Below are 20204 nucleotides of genomic sequence, written 5' to 3' on the forward strand. Positions count from 1 at the left end.
CAATCATGATAACAGAGGCTTCCTTCTTCCTTCCTCAGAGAGATTCAGGAGTGTCGCTCGTGTGCAAGAATAAGAAAGGGGCCTGGACTCTGGCTGGTTTGACTTCTTGGGGTTTTGGCTCTGGTCACAGCTGGAGAAACAATTCAAGGAAAAAGGAACAAGGATCTCCTGGGATCTTCACAGATCTGAGGAGAGTGCTTCCCTGGATCCACAAACATGTCCAGACTGGTAACAAAGCCATCCTGAGAGCTTAGGAAGCTGCAGTTCTGTGGTAGCAAAGAGCATTAGCAGGCTAGACAAGTTGAGACTGGACAGGGCCACTTCTGGAACATGAGAAGATTTTGAAATCTAATATAAGAGCAAAATATCATATATATCCAAGTATTAAAATATTCACTGAAGAAGGAATGCATTATTCATAAATTGCTTAAACTTTGCCTATGATTGAAACTAGAGATATACACTTACTTTTCAACTGTTCTAGTAAGATTCAGCAAGCTAAAGCATAGCTCAGTAACAATCAATTACTGATAATTGGACCACCCAGGGAATGATACTAGGAAATATTTTTATATGTCACAATTGAAGAGGGGACACCAGTGCCTAGTGGAAAAAGGTCATGAGAACTGCCAAGCCATATACAGTACAGCAAATAGTGCTCTCCATAATGAATAATCTCACCTCAAATTAATAAGACAAAGATTTAGAAACCCAGGCATAGAAGCAAATGTGATAAATCTGAGGGGCAGGCTCTATATGCACCCTGGTAGTAGACCAGCCAGGAGAAAATTGCAGCTTCATTTCTACATCGAAACTCAACTGGTGTCTTCTAGTCTCAAAGTGGCTTCCATCATTTCCCCAGAGGATTAATTAAAGGTAATTCAGAACTTTTTTTTTCCAAGAGTAAGACAGAACAGCAGATATCTGAACCTCAGTGTTGGAGAAATGTTACTTTTATCTCTGGCCTCCACTCTCATGCATCCATGCCTCTTTTTGCTCTGTGTAATCTCTAAGTTAATCACTGTTTCTTCATTAGTAAGAATAAAGTAAGTGAAATCATCTCAAAATGCCAGGACCTTTGTCCTTCTTTGTCATTTTGTCCATCCTGTTTTTTTTCACAGATTAAATTCTCAGCATTTGCATATTGACTTAAAATGATCTGGGTTTTTTTTTTTTTTTTGAGCCAATTTCTTGTCCAAGATACTACAAGCTTTGAACTTCATCTTCTCTTTTTTTTCCCTCAGACCACTGGAGAAAAGGCACCAGAGATGGGTACTCCTTCAGCATGCACTCACAGGAGCATGAATTAACATCTTAACATTTCTGAATGTCTTTTTCTGTTATCATCAAAAATCTTCCTCTGGTAGTGATCACTTGCTATAAAACTCTAATGAGCATACACAGCTATCCCTTCTGGCCTGCCAATTCTGCATCCACAGAGCCCCATTTCCTTCCTTGTATCTTCTTGTCAAGCCATCGTTTTATCTAATTTAGCAAACATTGCTTGACAAACAGTAACTGTCAATTAGATAATAGGAGAAGAGGGAAGATGATGCAGAGATAGTTAATAAGCTACACTCTGCCTGAAAGTTTCCCTACTAACACAGGGAGCTTATCTGTGTTAGTTGTGACACTTCAATGAATTCACTGTGAGATTTAGGGCAAGCTCTTTTCTTAGTTACATCATCCATTAAAAAAAAAATGAGCTTGGTTCTCAGCTTAACTGTTCACTGGGCCTTTAAGCCTGTAGGATTCTTTCTCAAAAAGCAATATAGAAAAGTGGACTCCCCAGAGCTGCTCAGAGATATAAACGACCAATGTAGGCTTTGAAACAGAGAGATCCTTATCCAGGATAAACCACAAAGGATAAAGAAGGAAAAATATGGAGCAAAACAGCACATCAACCAAAGCAGCCTGATGTAGGAAGTGTAGTAGAGTCACACAAGAGAAAAGAATAGAAAGATAATTTGAGATCAAATTCTGGAAACTGCACATTTAAATCAGAAACTGAGCTTTATTTTACAATGGAAAGTAATGAAGGAGAATAGGGAAAGAATACGTAATGGGGAATTAATAATATATTCTTAATGGATTAAAACATGATAAGGAATGGAAAATGAAAAGAAGAAAATAAGAAAAAATTAGAACCAGTTTAGTGTGGACTGAAAGTAAAGAGAGGGAGGAATCTAAGTGAACTCATGATATTATCACAGCCTTTGAACACGAGAATGAAAGCTCAAACATAATGAAGTCAGAAGCAGCTGCTGCTTTGCTGATGAAGGGGATTCCACTTGTACCATGTTGAGTTTGGGGGAGATAACCAGACCTAAACTCTGACCTAAACTCCAGAAGAATTGAAACAGGTGGTGTGACTAAGCCTATGCTGGGATCCCTGATAGAAAGGAAAAAGGAAGAGTAGGGTAAAACCTGGGAAATGCCTACACTCACAGAATGAAGTCTCAGGGTCAAAGAAAAAGAGGAAAAATGGTCACAGCATCATCGAAAGTGTAAAAAGGGACTACAAGGGACAAAAACACAAAACAATGAAGCATCTGAGAAGCCAATACAGGAAAAGAATGGTGCATGAAAAACGAAAGTGTACAGAAAGAAAACCAGTGGCTCCCAGGTCTTCAGCTTCTGGAACGATGCTAAAGAGGCTTGCACTGGCTGCAGCCCTGATGCAGTGGCTTTCCCTCTCAGCCTCATGCAGTGAGCCTGATGGCCTAATCAGTGGGTCTGAGGGAGAGCTACACTTCCCAGAAAGCCTCCACCTATACTATGAGAGAAAGCAGCGAGTACTCCTTGATTGTCCTCCTCCACAGTTCACCTCCACCCTTCCTGGGCCCTGACTGTCACACTCTGTCTAGAGGTTACACCTTCTTGTGTATCTGCCTGTAGACTGTGTGGACCCTTCTGGTTCCAGAGAACATGCATATGTTGTTCGATTTGTCCCACTTGGATGCAGGGTCTTGCCACCACAATTACCTGGAAATGTATTCCTTAGAAGACAGGCTTGTTGGTGAGTGGAAAGCCATGCTAAATTAGCTTAATGAGGTCTGGTTACACTATGGCTGATGTAGAGCCATCTGTGAATGCTGTATTTTCCTCTTTCAGTTTTTAAAGCCTGCTCTAAAGTGGGGAGAACCAAGCCAGAGCCTTATGAGGGCACTTCAGCAGCTGCATCTGATACTTGTAAAGCCAGGCTGCCTGGGTCTTGACCCCATTGGGAGTAAACTTTACATGTATTGCTAGAGTCCCCTTCCCCAGTCACCCCAAGTGGGACACTGCTTAACTATGCACACAAATGGATTTCGCCTGCCTCAGTGAGCTAGGAAGAACGACACCAAGATACAACCATGGGGAGACAAAGCTTATTTGTGTGAGAAAGAGAAATGAAGTCAGATATCGTGGCATATGGGTGTAATCCCAGAATCTGGGAGACTGAGGCCAGCCTAGTATATACAGTAATATTCTGTCTCAAACAATCGAATTACAGAAATGGCATAGTGTTTCTGTAATTCTCACTCTGAAGTAATTTCACCCATCCCACTGGGAGATACTTGGCAATATTTTAGAAGTATTCTTGGCTGTTACACCTGAAGAGAATAAAGGAGATAATATAGAATATTGAAAAAAGTTATTAAAAAGCCAAAGAGCAACATAAACACAGAACATTCTGGATCAAAATCTTGCTAGTGCAGAAGCTGTGAAGCCTAATTCAGAAAATCTTGAACTTCCAGGACAAGATCATATTGCTCCTTAGGTCATGTGTGTGGTGCCTTTTTCCAGACTCTGATCAAAGACTCTCCTCACATTGCAGGGAAATTCTGCGGAGAAGGCCTGCCTTTATTTGTTCTCATTGGCTCCAGTTCTAGCCGGCTGAGATTTGTCTCTGATGCCACAGATTATGCCACTGTGTTTAATCTCACCTATAAAGCTCTTAAGCCAAGCTACCTTCCTGGTAAAACCGTATATGTCTGTTGCTTAGTATCTAGGCCCTTTGCAGAAGTTTTTGACAGCATAGGAGTTGGAGGAGGGAGGGGGGAGTAGGAAGACCTCACCTGAGGTCTACTAGCTCCACAGTAAAGAAAGAATCTTGCCCAGCTGAAAGATGGAGTCTCTTCTTTTCTGCCCCTGAAAGTTTCTGGAGCTCACTGACCTGAGTGAGCTGAGAGGGCCTTAAGAGTACTGTAAGCTAGCGCCCAGGACTCCCTTTGTGTTGGCTCTGCAGAAGATGTAGTTTATCACTTGGCAGAGGCAGGAGGGAGAAGACAACAGTCTTTCTTGGGTGCTTGCATGTGTTCTGCATTCCTTTGTTTTAGATTCTGGCTGCAGGTCTCTAATTATCCTCTTTGAAGATGGTGCCATACAGAGTCTTCATTATCCTGAAGACTATAGTGGCATGGCTAGCTGTGCCTGGATTTGTCAAGCCCCCAGCCATTGCTTAAGGTATGGATTGTATTAGTCCTAAATTAGACATGATATAATCATGAGAGAACTGATATAGGCATTGTGAAGCAAAGACTTTATCTGAAAAAAAAAATTAACAGCTGTACTTTTAGTCCTCGGTATCTGGCACACTGCACACTACAAATATTAGGTAAACAGAGCAGGCTTGTTTCTCCTGCAGCCACCACTAGATGGCACTTGCACTCTTTAGCTCTTGTTCAAAACAAAATGAAGTTTCCCGTTTTTACTTTCATCTTTAAACCTGGTGACTTTCAAGATCCCATGTCTTCTTTTAGAAACAAACATCCTTCCTTATGAACTAAAATTCTGGGAAAATGCATTGTGACTAATTAAGAAGTTGATAACAGTCATACCAATGTCATTAAGCATTCCAAGCAGAAAAAAAGACACAAGAAAAAAGGATTTAGCACAGGCCAGGGTCAACAGAATTATAAAGCATACTTAGAAAGAATATGGACAAGTTAGCCTGCGACCAAAGTATAAGCCATCCAATATCATGATGAGCTTAACACCACATTTGACTTCAGTAGCATGAAGGCTGTTTGTTGCCAATTAAACAGTAGTGGACCCTCTGTTGAGGTATGTCACTGCCTAGGTGAAGGTAGATCAACAGTCAGGATACAGATGAACATAAGCATTTGTTTGTTAAGTCTTTCTCTGAAAATGGTAAATGAACAAAAGCATATGAAGAAAAGAAAGGAAAGGAAAGGAAAGGAAGAGAAAGAGGAAGGAGTAAACCCTAAAACTCTTGCATAGCCAATTCCGCTAGTGTAAACATCTGTAGTAGTAATCTTTCTTACTGCCGTGACAAGGAACAACTTAAAAGAGGAAGGGTATATTTTGCTTTTCAGCTTGAGATGATACAGACCATCATAGCAGGGAAGGCGTGTTGGCAGTAGATAAGGTAGATGGTCATATTGTATCAGCACTCAGGAAGCAGAGAGTGGAGAACAAGTGGTCACAAACCCCTGAGCCCCGCCCCTCGGTCACCCACTTCCTCCAGTGAAGCTCCATCTCCTCCCCTTCAAGTCCTTCCCTTTGTCTATGTACTTCCTCTCCCTTTGCCAAATGCTAGACAAGTACACCTTGTAGAGACCAGTGTGGATTAAGAAAAAACAATGACATAAAAATAGCTTCTGACACATTTTTGAGATAACAATGGTACCATGAACAGGAGAGATAAATGAACCATATTTCCATTTAACATCCAGATCACAGAAACTGTGATTTGTTCTTAGCTGCTGGGGTTTTCATTCAGCTTGGCACTGAAAACAACTCTCTCTACCATTCACCTAGATTTCTGCTTTGAGCTGTGATTTCTCCAAATTTACATCTTTCACTCTGAGGTGCTTTGAATAGCTTCCAGGCAACACTTCATTTGACAGCAACTTTTGCAACAATTTGTAACTTGGTGAGGTACTGGTACACACAGGTAGCAATAGAGAACAAGTGTGATGATGAATCATATTCATCCTTCTGGGTACATCCTCCCAGGTAGAAAGACATACCTTGTGAGAGGTTCAGCTACCTCCAGCTTTGGGTCAAGTAAACTGAAAATTCACGATTAAATACCAAGAACAAGGAGTATGAAATAAGATCCCTAGAAAAGCAGTATGTGTTCAGACCTTCACTTATATGTCCAAGAAGCACAACCCAAAGTTGCCTCCAGAGAAGACAATCTCTCTTCCTTGCAGCTGCTAGGATCTCAGAGATTTGCACAGATCCCCATCCTTACATGTGGGCTGTATTTGATATCTTCTATATTTCAATCTTTTTGAGAGCCTGCTGTCTTTTCCTAAGTAACTTCACCACTCATGGATCTCTCTAGAACTTTCTCATCCAAGATCATGCTCTAGAGCAAGATGAGTGGCCTAGAGTTCTCTGCTCAGTCCTTGAGCTTCTCTAGATGTAACCAGGCATCTTCTCAGCTATAATTTCAGAGACTAGAAATAGAGGAAAATGGAGACTACACTTCTGACTATGTGACTGTGCATAGTGATGTCGAGAAGAAGAAGGAAGTAGGTTTGTGTTCCCCTAAAGCCCTGGTTTCTTCTGGTTTACTCTTGGACCTGATCTTGAGATGAGGAATAAAAGGATATATCTTAATTTTCCTTTGTTCCCAGCACTTACACTATCTCTCTTTATGGTCTCACAGCCATTCCTTCTAATTTTTTGTGGATAGCTGAAAAGCAAGGACCAAAGAACATTTGAACCAAAATGTGAAGGGCCAATGAAAAGGAATCAGGTAGACAAGCTTTATGAGTAGGAAGATGGCTCTGTGAGCAAGTACTTACCAAGCATGCACAAGGCCCTTTGTTTCACCCCTTGCCACCTCAAAAAACTGTTTAATAAGTCTGTGGCTAGAGGCCACAAGTGGTTTAACACAATGGTTCTCATCCTTCCTGATGCTATGACCCTTTAATGCAGTAAGTACCTCACGTTGTGGTGACCCTCGATTATAAAATTATTTCATGGCTACTTCATAACTATAATTTTGCTACTGTTTATGAATCATAAATGTAAATATCTGATATACCACCGCAAAGTGGTCGTTACTCACAGGTTGAGATCCACTGCTTTAGCAGCACTTTAGTGGCATTTGGCAGATGAAACAAACCTGAAATGTTGGTGGGGTCAAATACACATTCTGAAGAGGCAAATCCCTTTGTTTTGAAGATAATTGTGATGTTTGTCATAAAATCTTGTCCACAACTATTTAAAGCACACTTGTCTTTTATTTATCTGATGCCATATCTATTCACTTTGCATCACTTACCTGAATGAGCCCTCACAGCTCGGTTCTGTGGTTATGTGGTACCCAGTCCTGTGATGAGCTTCTCCAATGTGATGCTCATCAGCTTCCAATCAGATGAAAATGGCACTGCCAGGGGCTTCCAGCCTGAAGTCTCCTTCATTTCTAGAGCAGGTAAGACGTTAGAGGCATCAGCTCTCGAGTTCCCAATTCATCAAGGTAGAAAAGGACAATGAGCATGCATACTGCCGATGCTCCCTATAACAGCATCCTATAAAGTCTCTAACAACACTGAAAAGAAGACACTAAATCATTTGATGTTCCTAGGAATAAATGTGGTTAGGTTTTACAAATCTCCAGTGTGTGTCTATCACTCAGTCGATATATAAGTTTACAGAAGTTTTTATAAGTGTATAAGATGGATTATAAGTATCTAACCCATCTCATTTAGTATATATACATATATGTATATATTTACTCATAAACTTTAAATTCATGGAGAACAGCACTATAATGCATGTCTAAAAGAAGGTTATCTGACACATGTATTTTGTTTTGTTTTTGTTTTGAGACTGGCCTGGTACTCAATGTAACCTCAAACTCACTATCTTCCTGCCTCCTCCTATTAAATGATGGGATTACAGACTGTACTGCCATACCTAAATCGTGTGGGTTTTTTCCTCTTTTTTTTTGTTGTTGAGTGTGTGTGCGCGCGCGCGTGTGTGTGTGTGTGTGTGTGTGTGTGTATCTACACATGCACATGCCACAGCAGATATATTGAGATTAGAGCACAGCTTGCAGGAGTCTGTTCCCTCCTTTCAGTATCTTGGAATTGGACTCAGGTCATCAAGTTTGGTAGTGAACATCTTTACCAGCTGAGACATCTTGCCAGCATCAACTTCATGTATTTTCCATGAGATATATCATGGTCTTTCTTGGCACTTAGCACTATGCTTAGTAGGAGCCATATTAAACAGCTAGATCACCAATAAAAAACACAAAAGCACAGACAGAGAGAGAGGCAAATGACAGAGCATTAAATAGACTGTGAAAAGAACTTTCGTTTGTAATATGAAAGCTGGAGCAAGAAGGCAGAATGTGAAACTGACAAGATGGAAGTTAAGAACACTTTCTGTTCTTGCAGAGGGCCCAGGTTTCATTTCCAGTACTCTGGGCAGCTTATAGCCATATGTGTTGTTGATTATTAATATTTATTATTGATTTATCTTTTAGTTAAGCAGTGGTTATTCCTTAACCAGCTGTATACCAAAATCACCACACAGAGACTGGGATTTATTTAATTAGCCTAGAGCACAATGCTGAGCAATAATTACTCCATCCTAAACCTCCACGCCTGCATAGTTTTCTCCCATTCAGATTTCTCACATTATACTTGTTTCTAGTCATATCTTACATGCAGTTCATCTCTCCTCACAATTCCAAGTCCTCTCCTGCTGATCTCTGCTCTCCAACTCCCACTCGCTTCTCTCGCCTCCCCTCCAGACCAGGATGTCTCACCTTATTCTCTCCTCTGCACAGCATTGGCTGGTTGTTTTATTGAAAATACAGAGAACAAATGGTGGCATGTTTACACAAACTCGAGACAGATGATGCTTAGAATAAACATCACAATCCAGTGTCTGGATTGAAAACAGATAGTGGGGTAGATTTGAGTTAGCTAAACCTTTTTTGTTCTGGCTTCTTTGACATTGACCTCTTGATGAGGAGAAGATGCTCCCCATAAAGCATGAATAGTGTTTTCTTCTCTTGACCACTGGAGGGCATTTTTAGAAAAACAATTTTAGCATCCTAAACCAAGACCAGTATTTCCTAAAGTCACATAACAACAATAAGCAAGACATTGATTGTTTTATTACAATGGACTACCGGGAAATGAAAGTGGTTTGGTGGCAAACTCTTATGGGTTTCAGTCCCTTCAGCTCTCATGTCTCTCTGTCTCTTTTTGTTTTGCTTGATGTCACTGCCCTTTCTTCATCAAAACCATCCCCAGATTATAAAACCATGGAACCACATAAACTTTTATTGTTTATAAATTGCCACAGGCTAGTGTCTTCATATAGGAGTGGAAACAAAACCAAAACACACACAGAAGATAATCATGGCTTATAGCCCAGCTGGTCTCTGGAAGAACTAGTTTGTACTTTCACTGTAAGCCTCAAACTGATGGATGGCTTTCTTTTTTTCACAATGCCAGAAATTGTCAGAAAATCACCTCCCCTGTATATTTCAATGAAGGCTTATCTGAAATTCTTTGCTCTCTCACTTTCTTGGGGCACTCTGCAGCCACCTATAAGAAGTGATTAGCCAGGCTTGTACACTTCCAAAGATATGCAGTCACACAACTGTTGGAAGTTAGCTCTCACTGGCTAATTTAACTGAAGCTCAGTGATATTTGTTCTGCCCCCAAGCTGCCTGCCTTAGAGAATATGACCCTTCACACCATTCTTATATCACCCGCCCCTGCTCCATCTGTGGACCAATCATGGATCATTTGGTTCATTCATCCTTTCATTCAGTCTGGTGGAAACCTTAACTACATACTATCTTCTTAACTGCATGCAATCTCTCTTACCACTGGAGACACAAATTCTAAGCCCAGTCTCTAGTTTCAAATATCCAACTTAAGGACTGAGTACAAGTGGCCCCCTACTTCAAGATGGTGAACCCATAAGGCTTCAGGTGGGGGCTGGCATCTATCTGTGCTATATCTTAGAAGATCTTCAGGTTAGCAAAAAGGAAAGGTGTGCAAAAGAAATGGCATGGGCTAAAAAAAAAGGAAAGACTTTATTATTTTATTTCATTTTTTAATAAGACAGGAGTTCTCTATATATCTCTGCTGACCTGAAACTCACTGTGTAGACCAAGCTGGTCTCAAACTTTAGAAAAGAGCTATATTTTACTTTAAAAACAGTGATTCCTTGTCTTTAAGTGGATAAGGAGTCCAACAAACTATATTGACTTAAAATCCCATCTTCACCTCTAAAGCACACCGTGGGTATTGTGTTTCTGTCACTTCAGGGATAGTGGGGGAAGCATTAGGTGCTGGATTCACTTTTGAAGGAAGCAAGTATTGCTGCTAGATAGCCTGGTTATTAACAGTCTTGCTTCTCTCCCCCAATTCTTCTGGGAACAAGGAAAATCACTTGGTAGCTTGAAAAGTCATTCTCTGGGTAGAGTGACTGTGATCATTAAGAATCATATGACCATGTGTGGTGATCCATGTATTCTAGCATTTGGAGGGTAGAGGTTCAGACCAGCCAGGGCTACACAAAGAGAACCACCTATCTCAAAAAAAAAATCTTCTGTATCTGTAGACACAATCTAAATCATTTTAAGAAAATCCTTTTAAGAAGTGAGTGAATGTTCCAGTGTAAAAAGTTTTGTCTTGATATTTAGAAATCCTACTTCTGGTGTGAAATCAGAAGAAAGTCCTCCATTTCTTATTTCAGGACTTTGGTTTCCTTCTTTCTTCTGAATTGATATTGGCCATGTATAAAATAAGGAATAAACCTAAAAATGTGTCAAGTAAATATTTGTCTAGAGAGGAACAGAGCAGATGATCCAGTAACAGGAAGAAACACAGAAGAAATGGGATACACTTTGCTCCTGAATTCTCTTCCACCATGCCAGAAATCTAACTTGTTCTTAACAAAGTCTAGGCTGGGCAACCCCACAATCTCAGCTTATATGACCCAATTATGGTCCTTTTTACAAAAGCATCATTTAGCATCTGTCTCTAGGCCCCATTATGTAGCCATCCTTTCAGGAAAAAAGGTTGGGAAAGAGACACAGTTCTCACAGTTCTGACAACTTGTCAGACCACTTTGAAGGATAGACAATAGCATACTTGTGCCACACCTTAACCAAGACTGCTTTAGTTATACATACGTCTTGTCTTCTTTTCAAATCTTAGCCTTCTGTCAGGAGCCCAAACCAAAGATGGACCTCATTGTCTTCCCAGGGTGGCTTCAGTCATTACTACTGGTTTATTTAATTGGTCTGTTGAGGATGGGTGGCTGAGTCCAGGTTGTTAGTACTGCTAGAAACCAGCCTCTAACCCTAACAACTCTGATAACAAACTGTCAGATGGAAAGTAAGGGGGTCATCTCCAGCCAGAAAAACAGGTAGGCTGACTGCAGACCTCTCCCTATGTGTGAGGAGCCGCACTCACTGTCGCCATTACAAGATGGCACTGATTTCCTATGTTTCGAACAGACAAAAAGTAATTTGCGCATGCGCAAGGGGACTTTCCACGGTCTGTGCTCTGCCTCTCCCGTGGCATCATAAGGGGCGATGAGCGACCTCCAATTGGGGACTGACACGTCCTAGGCGGAGAGCAGTTTCCTATATAAGGGATGGTTTTCTCGTTTCCGGGGTCTCCGCTTTTGATTGCTGTAAGCTTTGCTCTCCCTCTCAGGATGCATTAAAGCTTTACTGCAGAAAGATCTGCAGTAAAGTGTGCATCGTGTCGTTCTTGCTGGCGAGACGGTAGCGTGAGTCACACCTATGCTCCTCCAAATTAAATCTTTCACTTTGATCTCCAGCTCTGCAATAAAACACAGACTGTAGCCTCCCTGCCCCCTCTGCTCTCATCTCTAGTGGATCCCACAGATCTTCCCCTCTTACCTGCTCCCCAGCAATTGCTTTATCCCAGCACCCAACTCCAGTAGGCACTCCCTGCCAATACAATGGCCACTACTGCCAGAGAAGAAAGTAGGCTAACTGTAGATACTCACATCTCTATCCCTTTCTCCAAGTCCATTCCCCCAGTCTCATCCCACCTCTGTAGCAGAACCCCTGTGGCAACCTCCCTCCACTTTATCTCTGGTGGGAGCCACAGATCTTCCTCCCCTCCTGTCCCTCCCCTGACTTTTTGCTTTATCTCACCCCTCAACTCCATCAGGTGTTACCTGAAAACACACTGTCCACTCCTGCCAGAAAAACAGGTAGGCTAACTGAAGATTCTTCCCAATCAACTTCCATATCTCATTCCCAGCTCAACAACAACAAAAAAGCAGGTGCTGCAGCCTCCCTTTCCCCCTGCCCCATCTCCAGCTGATTCCTCAGATCCTCCCCTTCTAATCTCTTGGGGACCCACAGACCATTCCTGCCAAGAAAGTAGGTAGGTTGGCTGCAGATCCTCACCCTACCCTCCACCCTCTCACCCCCAACTCCCATTCCCTAACCCCTGCCACCCACTCCTCCAAGTCCAATCCCCCAGTGTCATTCTCAGCTCTTAAGATAACTTTCTGCTGTGCCCTTTTGGCATTCCCAGAGGACTAATTAAGCAGATTCTGGTATACACAGCCTTTCTCCCTCATTTGAAGCCTCTTGACCATGTTCATCCCTACATCTGACATCCTAATATCCAGAAGCACATTTTACCTGGAACTCCCAGTGTCCGTAACTATCAAGAAGATCTTCCTACAGGCAACACATTGTCATCATTGTCTCCTAAAATCCAGAGAGGAAAAGAAACCTTAAATCCAATCTTATAAAGATGGTAGAGAATGTTAAAGAGGAAAAGAATAAAATGGTTCAAGACCTGAAAATGGAAATAGAAAGGATAAAGAAAAAACAAACTGAGGCAGTCCCGGAGATGGAAAACCTAGGTATGAGAACAGTAACTATAGACGCAAGCATCATTAACAGAATACAGGAGATGAAAGAAGAATCTCATATGTAGTAGATATGATAGAAAAAAATGATACATCAGTCAAAAAAAATGTTAAATTTAAAAAGTTTCCAACATAAAAAAAAAAACTCCAGGAAATTTGGGACACTATAAAAAGACCAAACTTAAGAATAATAGGAATAGGAGAAGATTCTCAGCCCAAAGCCCAAGAAAATATTTTCTAGAAAATCACAGAAGAAAATTTCCCTAACCTAAAGAATGAGATGGCTATAAACATGCAAGAACTTACAGAATACTAACTAGATTTCTCACCAAATAATAATTAAAATATTAAATGCATAGAACAAAGAAAAACTATTAAAAGCTGCAAAGGAAAAGGGCTAAGTAACTTATACAAGCAGCACTATTAAAATTACACCAGACTTCTCAACAGAGGCTTTAAGACCCAGAAGGGTTTGGGAAGATATCTTGTAGTCTCTAAGAGACCACAGATGCCAACCCTGCCTACAATGCCCAACAAAGCTTTCAAACACTATAAATTGAGAAAACAAGATATTCTGTGACAAAACCAAATTTAAGCAATATCTTCCTACAAATCCAGTCCTGCAGAGGATACTAGAAGAAAAACTCCAACACAACGAGGTTAACTACATCCAAGAAAACACAGGAAATAATCTTGCACCATCAAAAACAAAAGAAGGAAAATACACACTACCACCATCAACATCAAAATAACAGGAATTTAAAAAATCATTGGGCATTAATGTCTCTCAACATTAATGGACTCAATTCCCCAATTAAAAAAAAAAACTTGGGCTAACAGAATGGATGCAAAATGAAGATCTATCATCCTGCTGCATATAAGAAACACCTCAATAACAAAGATAGATACTACTTCAGAGAAAAGGCTGAAAAAAGTTTTCCAAGCAAACAGACACAAGAAGCAAGCTAGAGTAGCCATACTAATATCTAATAAAATAGACTTTCAACCAAAAGTAAACATAAGAGATGGGGAAGGACATTTTATATTAATTAAAAGAAAAATCCACCAAAATGACATCTCAAATCTGAAAGCCCCAAATGTAAGAGCACCCTCATTTGTAAAAGAAACATTATTAAAGCTTAAATCACACATTGTAACCCATATGTTAACAGTAGGAAACTTCAACACCCAATTCCCACCAATGGAAAGGTCATGCAGATAGAAACTAAAAAGAAATAATGAAACTAACAGATGTCATGAATCAAATGGACCTAATAGTTATTAATAGAATATTTCACCTAAACACAAAATTTTGCCCAAACACAAAAAATACACCTTCTTCTCAGCACCTTATGGAACATTGTTCAAAATTGGCTATATACACAGTCACAAAGCAAGTCTCAACATACACAGGAACTTTGAAATAACCACCTGTATCTTATCAGACCACCATGGATTAAAGCTGGACTTCAACAACAACAGAAACAGAAAGCCTACAAACTCATGGAAACTAAATAACTCTCTACTCAGTGACCACTGGGTCAAGGAAGAGATAAAGAAATTAAAGACTTTCTAGAATTTTATGAAAATGAAGGTACAGCACACTCAAACTTATGGGACATAATAAAAGCAGTTCTAAGAGAAAAGTATATGACACTAGGCACCTTCATAAAGAACTTGAAAAATCCCATACTAGCAAGTTAACATATCTGAAAGTTCTAGAGCAAAAAGAAGCAAACACATCCAAGAGTAGATGGCAGAAAATAATCAAATTCAGGGCTGAATACAGTAAGTTAGAAAGAAGAGAACAATACAAGGAATCAACCAAACCAAGAGTTTGTTCTTTGACAAAAGCAACAAGATAAACAAACCCTTAGCCAAACTAACTAAAAGGCAACGAGACAATATCCAATTTACTGAAATCAGAAATGGAGCCAGAAATACATACTGGAATAAAGATGGCATCATCTGTAAATAGTGCTGGTCTACCTGGACAGCTGCATGAAGAATTCAAATAGAACCGTACTTATCACCCTATACAAAACTCGACTTCAAGTGAATCAAAGACCTCAACCTAAAATCAAATACACTGAACATGATAGAAGAGAACTCATTGCCATGGAAAAGACTTTCTGAACAGTACACTGATAGGGTAGGCATTAAAAGCAACAATTAATGACTGGGCCCTCATGAAACTGAGAAGCATCTGCATGGCAAAGGACACTACTAGAATTCAGAAAAAGTTGCAGCATACAGAATAGGAAAAGATTTTTACACACCTGATAGAAAGTAATATTGAAAACATATAAAGAATTCAAGAAGCTAGATATCAAAAAAACCCTCCAAATAACCCAATTAAAATGGAGAATATATCTAAACAAAGAATTCTCAATAGAGGAAACTTAAATGGCTGAGAAATACCTAAGGAAATGTTCAACATCCTTAACCATCAGGGAAATGGAAATCAAAACTACTTTGAGATTGCATCTTACACCTGTCAGAATTATTAAGATCAACAAAACAAATGACAGCTCATTCTGGCAAGGATGTGGAGTAAAAGGAGCACTCATCCATTGCTGGTGGGACTGCAAACCACTATAGATGTTCTTCAGAAAGATAGGAATCCATCTACCTCAAGATTCAACTATACCACTCTTAGGCATACACCCAAAGAATGCTTCATCCTAACACAGAGACACTTGCCCAACCATGTTCCTTCATAATAGCCAGAAAATTTAAGTCGCCTAGATGTCCTTCAACAGAAGACTGGATAAAGAAAACGTGGTATATTTATACAATGGAGCATTAATCAGCCATTAAAATAAATGACATCATAAAATTTCCAGCAAATGAATAGAAGTAGAAAAAAATCATTCTGAGTGAGGTGTCTCAGACCTAAAAGAAGAAATATGGTATGCACTCACTTATACAAAAATATTAGCTTTTATGACAATGATAGTCAATCCACAGAACCACAGATGATAGATACCGAGTAAGAGACAAGAAAAACAGATAGCTGTCATTAGGAAAAGGGAGTAAAATAGATATTTATAGATGGATGTGGGTCTGGAGTGAGATTATCAGGTAGGGCTGGGAAGGGAAAAGGGAGTAGTGGGAACAATATAGGGGACAGATAGATAAAATTAAGGATCATTTAGGAGTAGTATAGAAACATAGCATAGTAGAAACCTCCTCAAGTATACAAATATGTGAAGGCAACCTAAGTTAAAATGCCAAACAATGGGGTAGATAGAGCCCCAACTGGCCATCTCTTACCACAAAATGAAGCTTCCAGTACCAGGTTTGGGTTACTTCTAATTGAGTTGTTGGCCACAGGGGCCCCAGAAGAATCCCCAAACAACTCAGGTTGTTGCCAAGACTATATATTGCTCTCCACAAACAGCAATTACTAAACAAAACACTTACACAACTCATTGAACATGGAAAAGTTGAGCTGGTGCCTGCATAGAGCCTTCACACCTACATTCCAGCATCTTTGTTACAGGAAGATACTCTCTCTGACTGCTGTCAAAACAGAAACATAAACACCAAGCCAGCCACAAACCTTTTCTTCAGTTGTGTACTACCTGCAAAATGTGCAAAGGCAATGTTGGCACAAAACTTGTGGGAGTAACCAACCTGTAGCTGATTTGACTTAAGACCTGCTCTTCAAGATGAACTCATAGCCAACACTGCTTGGGGGACCAAGAACCTGAAACTAGATATCTCAGGGACATAAGGCAAAAACCAAATAATGCTGGTCTTTAAAAAATAAAACAAAGGGTTGGAGAGATGGCTCAATGGTTAAGAGCACTGGCTGCTTTTCTGAAGGTCCTGAGTTCAATTCCCAGCAACCTCATGGTGGCTCATAATCATCTATAATGAGATCTGATGCCCTGATCTGGTGCCCTCTTCTGACATGCAGGCACATACATAGGCAGAACACTGTATACGTAATAAATAAACAAATCTTTTTTTAAAAGAACAAAATGATTGTAGTGATAAATGACTCCTAATAATATTTTGCTATACTCATAGTTCAGTGTCTTGTTCAACCACCCATTAGAGAAGCTTCTTCCTGGGGAAAAAAAAAATATATATATATATATAGAGAGAGAGAGAGAGAGAAGCAGACAAGAGTGAATGACTTTAGAACACTCAGCCCTAAATGGGAAGTCTCTAGAAAATCTACCACTCTGAGCTCCGGGAACAAAAATAACAAAAAGACCAAAAACAAACAAACCAAAAAACAACTCTTTTGTGTGGTGACATTATTAGGTTACAGTTTGGTGGTTGGTTGGCTGGTTGGTTGGGGTTTTTTAGTAGGAGGGATGTTACATTTTGTTTTCTAGGTTTAGGGTGCTTTGTTGGGTTTTTGTTGTTGTATTGGGTTTGTTTTAAAGTTAGTTGCTTAGGCCAAATAGGAAGATTTGGAAAAACTTAGGGAAATGGAAGAATATAATCAAAACATATTAAAATTTAAAAATTGTTTGAAATAATAAAAACATTTTAAAAAATAAAATAAATTGTAAAAGAAAAGTAAAGAAGCCTTTTTAAAGTAGAAATCAAGACTCTAGATTCTAATTGCACCAGAAACAGTTTTCTTTGTATATTTACTGCTTGTGTGGGGATGATAAAGGGATGCTGTGATAGAGGAATGTTGTCATATAGGATGCTGTAGTATAGGGATATTGTGATGTAGGGATTCTGTGGTATAGGGGTACAGAAAGTCACAGTTTCTGAGTTAGGCTTCACTGTGAAGTCTATGACTCTATGTTAATAACAGCAATGGGACTTGAGAATGCCTCTTAGAATTGTCCGTAGTCTAATTTGTTCTGTCTTCACTTGCTCTTGTTTTTCAACTTCTGAGACAGATATTGTCCTTACAACAAAACTCTTTTCTGTAAATCTCCTGCTTCTGTGCTTTTAACAAATAAATAAATACTGGGCCAAAGCTGTGAACATCTCAAGGGCAAGGAAGTAAAATACCCTGCTCTAAACATATTTCCTTGGCATATAAAACTGCAGATGGAAATGGCTCAAAGAAATTTGTCCATTTATGAAAGCAGATTTACAGTAGTAAAGTAAGTGGAGCATGAAGGCAAAGACATGTCCTCTGAGATAAATATACTTGTTTATCTCGGAAAGATCTTTTCAGGAAAAGTGGATGTGGGAGGATCCTCACACGTGCCCAGCAGAGATCACCACAGGTTTTCCTTTGGGAGTTGCTCTCTGGGTGACTATGCATTGTAAGACAACCTCTGGTGCCTCCTTACTCAAGATTTAGAGTAGAGACCTAGCAAGCTAGACTTGGATACTTATCCTCAACATGCCAATAAAGGCACATGAGAGCAAAAAGCAGATAGAAGTGATTCCTTGCAGCCACACTGGAAAGAGGAACAAGTATGGAGATCCAACGACCACCCAAGTCCATCATCAGGGCCCTGGCATGACGTTTAGGTTTAAGTTGAGCACACAAAGTACAGTAACCAAGCAGTCCTGATCAAAGTGTGGTCCCATCGTGACCCACTGCTGTCTCCTAGATCCCAGGCCCATCATGCATGTAGTCACAATAGAATGAAATCTCTCCAAGATAAACTTCTGCTCAGGCTTTTCCTTTCCTAGCATGACACTCCTGGAGAAGTTCCATTCCCTTGAAGTCCACTATATCAGTAGTCTGAGAACAAAAGCACAGGTATCTCTCTCCAAAATGTTACACACACACTTCCTCACTCACCTCTCCCAACCTTTTCTTTAAAAAGTATTTTTTCTTTATTAATTACATTTATTCCCTTTGTATCATCCCTGTGGTTCCCTCCCTCCTCCCATCCCAATCCTTCCCTTCCTCCACCCTCTGCATGCAAGCCCCTCCCCAAGTCCACTGATAGGGGAGGACTTCTTTTCCTTCCTTCTGATCCTAGTCAATTAGGTCTCATCAGGAGTGGCTGCATTGTCTTCTCCTGTGGCCTGGTAATGCTGCTTCTCTCTCAGGGGGAGGTAATTAAAGAGCAGGCCAATCAGCTCATGTCAGAGACAGTCCTGGTTCCTATTACAATGGAACCCACTAGGATACTGAACTGCCATGGGCTACATCTGTGCAAGGGTCTTAGGTTATCTCCATGCATAATCCCTGATTGGAATATCAGTCTCAGGAAAGACCCCTGTGCTCAGATTTTTTGGTTCTGTTGCTCTCCTTGTGGAGTTCCTGTCCTCTCCAGATCTTACTGTTTCCCACTTCTTTCCTAAGATTCCCTGCACTCTGCCCAAAAGTTGCCCATAAGTCTCAGACTATCTACATTGATAGTCTGTAGGGCAGAGCTTTTCAGAGGCCCTCTGTGTCAGGCTCCTGACTTGTTCCCTCTTTTCTCCTTCTTCTGATGTCCAGCCTCTTTGCCTTTCTGGATAGGAATTGAGCATTTTATCAAGAATCCTCCCTCTTGATTAGTTTCTTTAGATGTACAGATTTTACTAGGTTTATCCTATATTATTATATGTCTATATGAGTGAGTATATACCGTGTGCATCTTTCTGCTTCTGGGATAGCTCACTCAGGATGATCTTTTCCAGATCCCACCATTTATCTGCAAATTTCATGATTTCCTTGATTTTTATTGCTGAGTAATATTCTATTGTGTAGATATACCACAATTTGTGCATCCATTCCTCCACTGAAGGGCATCTGGGCTGTTTCCAGCTTCTGGCTATTACAAATAAGGCTGCTATAAACATGGTTGAGCAAATGTCCTTATTGTGTACTTGAGAATCTTTTGGATATATGCCTAGGAGTGGTATAGCTGGATTATGAGGAAGCGCTATTCCTAGTTGTCTGAGGAAGTACCAGATTGCTTTCCAGAGTGGTTGTACCAGTTTACATTCCCACCAGCAGTGCATGAGGGTTCCCCTTTCTCCAAAATGTCTCCAGCATGTGTTGTCTCTTGAGTTTTTGATCTTAGCCATTCTGATGGGTGTAAGGTGAAATCTTAGGATTGTTTTGATTTGCATTTCCCTGATGGCTAATGAGGTTGAGCATTTCTTTAAGTATTTCTCTGCCATTCGATATTCCTCTGCAGAGAATTCTCTGTTTACCTCTGTACCCCATTTTTTTAATTGGATTACTTGATTTTTTGCTGTTTAACTTCTTTAGTTCTTTATATATACTGGATATTAGCCCTCTGTCAGATATAGGGTTGGTGAAGATTCTTTCCCAGTCTGTAGGCTGCCGTTTTGTTCTGAGGACAGTGTCCTTCGCTTTGGAGAAGCTTTTCAGTTTCATGAGGTCCCATTTATTGATTGTTATTCTTAGAGCCTGTGCTGTTGGTGTTCTGTTCAGGAAGTTGTCTCCT

The 20204-nt window shown here is 40.2% G+C and overlaps 1 pseudogene; it reads left to right on the forward strand.

Moving 5' to 3' along the window:
* LOC129676936 (ovochymase-2-like) overlaps positions 1-20204 on the forward strand; it is a 53551-nt pseudogene that overhangs the window by 24913 nt on the left and 8434 nt on the right.

Source organism: Psammomys obesus, unplaced genomic scaffold, assembly GCF_907164565.1.
Source record: "Psammomys obesus unplaced genomic scaffold, mPsaObe1.curated_primary_1811, whole genome shotgun sequence".
Lineage (NCBI taxonomy): Eukaryota > Metazoa > Chordata > Mammalia > Rodentia > Muridae > Psammomys > Psammomys obesus.